The sequence below is a fragment of the Mus pahari genome, chromosome 8 (assembly GCF_900095145.1).
Source record: "Mus pahari chromosome 8, PAHARI_EIJ_v1.1, whole genome shotgun sequence".
NCBI lineage: Eukaryota > Metazoa > Chordata > Mammalia > Rodentia > Muridae > Mus > Mus pahari.
Window position 1 is genome coordinate 97698705 of NC_034597.1, and position 3009 is coordinate 97701713.

The 3009-nt window shown below is 40.9% G+C and overlaps 1 pseudogene; it reads right to left on the reverse strand.

The window, feature by feature from the left end:
* Window positions 1-2343: 2343 nt before the first annotated feature.
* On the reverse strand, window positions 2344-2467 carry LOC115064622 (annotated as a pseudogene).
* Between the last annotated feature and the right edge of the window lie 542 nt (window positions 2468-3009).

The following is a 3009-nucleotide window of genomic DNA, read 5'->3' on the forward strand; positions in this document are numbered from 1 at the left end:
CCCAGAATCTGATATGGCTATGTTTTAAGGGAAGGCACATGGATCTGTTTCCCAACTAAAGCAAGGACGTTGGAACATTCGTTATACAAAATGCCACCATTCCAGGAGACTGAGTTTCCTTGAACTTTTGCCTCGGGACAGCGCCCAGGTTTTTGGGGCCTGTTGGCACTTGTCACTACTGGAAAGAATGTAGCATATATATCAGAGTCTTCAAGGCCCAGGGAACAGAGTGGAAGAGCAGGAAGAAAGAATGTGGGAGTCAGAGGTTGTCAACGAGTGGAGACAGTGTTTTCAGAAGACATGCACTTATAAACTGAGTGCAACTGTGGCTATCTGCACATGGCCAGGACAAAACTGAATGCATCACTACTTCCTCAAGCAAGATGGAGGACACATAATGCCCTGCCATTCACTAAGAAACTGTGGCCATTTAATGAGCATTGGCAGAGTCATTTTCTTCTGTGGTGTTGCTGCTAATACACAGCTCTTATTCTAGCAAATAATTCCTTTCCCTAATCATGCACGAACAAGCAACTATAATCAAACCTAGTGGGTCGCCAAAACCACCCTACAAATCACAACTGACTATGAGAAGTTAACTATGGGGAGTTAACTATGAGGAGTTAACTATGAGGGGTTAACTATGAAGAGTTAACTATGAGGAGTTAACTATGAGGAGTTAATTATGAGGAGTTCTCGTTTTGAAGGAAGGCTTAGGAAAGAGGAGGTTAGTGGAAGGAGGCAGTGAAAATGCCCAACATATACATATAAATCTGTCAAAGAAAAATGAACAATATTTCTGTGAAAGCTATTATGAAGGTTAAAAAAACACCCTCAAATGTGGAATATTCATATTTTCATTCGTGAAAGCTCTACAACTGTGATGCTTCTTTATACAGAAGGAATTCATAAAGCTCAATATATATAGGGACCCTGTTGTGAAAATTTGAAAATTGTTGATTTTATCAGTTTGATTTTCTGTATATGGTAGAATCGATAATCCTGGATTGGTCATCCATAGCATCTACTGTAATATTCAGTTAGAGTCTAATAGTCTGAAGGGCTAAAGAAGACTGAGCCAGGGACAGCAGCTTTCAATTCCTAGAGCTTATGCGAGAGCAATTTGAGGACAAGCCTCTGTGCAGTGTTTCTGGGGCTAATGATGCGGTCTCTGTTGCACCTTCTCAAGGGATGCAAACAGAAGGAAAGGTTTTAAACCCACAGGAGCTCATAGAAGAGCAAACAGCCTGTAATGGCCTTCCAGGATCTCTTTGTGGACTTTTTATGCAATACGTGGGATTTCCTAAAGGCGGCACCTAAATCATAGAGCTGTGAAAACTGAGCTCATGTTTCAACAGAAAAACAAATTTTTCCTCACTGACCTTCAATGGCAAAAACGTAAAATATCTGTTCATACTAAGTGTTTAAATTACCATGCAGATTGTTAGATTGGTGGCTCATCCATTATAAGTGGTAAAAGCAGTAAGATAGGATAGAGAAGGTGTGGTTAGTCATAACTGTCATTAACTTGTTCAATGTTCTTTATTAAAGACTGTATTCATTTTAGAGAAGTTGTTTAAAAAATAGCATCTATTACCTAACTATCAGATCAGGAAGATACAATCTACCAGCTTTACATGTGGACTGAATAAGTGTATGGATTTCTATTAAAATACATTGAAAATATGAGGAGCCTTAAATTATTACTATCATAACCACCAGTTAAGTACTTCAATATCATTAGGACAAACTTCTTGATAATTTTAAGTACTACCCTTTGGTTAGACTTGACCCACAGTAGCAACACAGGTCAGGACCCCACCATAGTCCTAAGTAGCATTACCAGCCTGTCACACTTACCTGTTCCTTACTATCCTTGAGTCTCCAGTTCTGCCTCTCTTCATGGTGTCTCTTTCTATTTTCTTTCTCTTCCATTTCTCCATCACTTACTTGCTCTGCTCCATTTTACCTAGTCTCTCTGTATTCGAGTTCATCTCACAAGCACCATGTCATGCTGCTGCATTATGATGAATAAAAGGGGTCATCTTATTTACAGTTTGATTTCACTGTGCTTCCCTGGACTTGGTGCATTTGAGGTTACCTCCATGTTCAGGTCCCATTGTGCTGGTTTGCTGGTCATCTGAGGATCATCACTCTTGCCTTCCCTGCCCTAATGAATGACCCTTTGCTGGGGTTCTTTTTGTGGGACTCACTCCTGCTCAGGACTCATGGTGGTCCCAGGCAGGGTTTTATTAGTCTTCAGTTTGCTCTCAGGACTAGGAGCCTGTCCAGGCCTGCCTGGCATCAGACTGGTGGTTGATCAGGCTTGGTTATTTTCCAGAGATTGTTTGGCTACTCATCATTCAGGTGTTCACAGCTCAGAATGCTGAACATAGACATAAATGCTCTCCTCTCTGCCACCTATGGATCGACAGATGATATAGCAGCCACACCTGAAAGGGGCCTAATGATCCGTACTTTTTTACCTAAGCAAACCTACTTGCGATCCCCTTGCTGCAGCTTCTCTGTTAGTTGAGATTTCAGTTCAGCAAACTCTAGGCCCTACTCTAAGTTACCCTTTTTTCCTGGACATTGTTATTCTTCATACTCCTCATTCCCTAAGCATTTATACCTCACCTGTCATGAGACTGACTAAGACAAAGACTGCTTTTTAAATTTTTTCATTAGAAACATAATTATAGCCACTGTGAGTACTTAATATTAGTGAAAAATAACACAGGGAACATGATTTCAGTCCTACCTGTCACCTTAGATTTTTCAAAACCTACTTTAGTAAGGATTCTCAAAGGCTTTGATCCCCCTTTTAGCCCTCTGACCAAAGGCAGGGGAGAAAAAAGTGGTAAATAGGACAAGAGGATGTAGACCTGTTTATAAGTAGTTCTTTGGGGAGATTCCAAACACCAGTCAGGATTCCAGCTGTCCAGTTCAGCTGTGTCACGATACCAGCAGTCCAGTTCAAAAGGTATCAGCAAGCATGAATCTGCACTG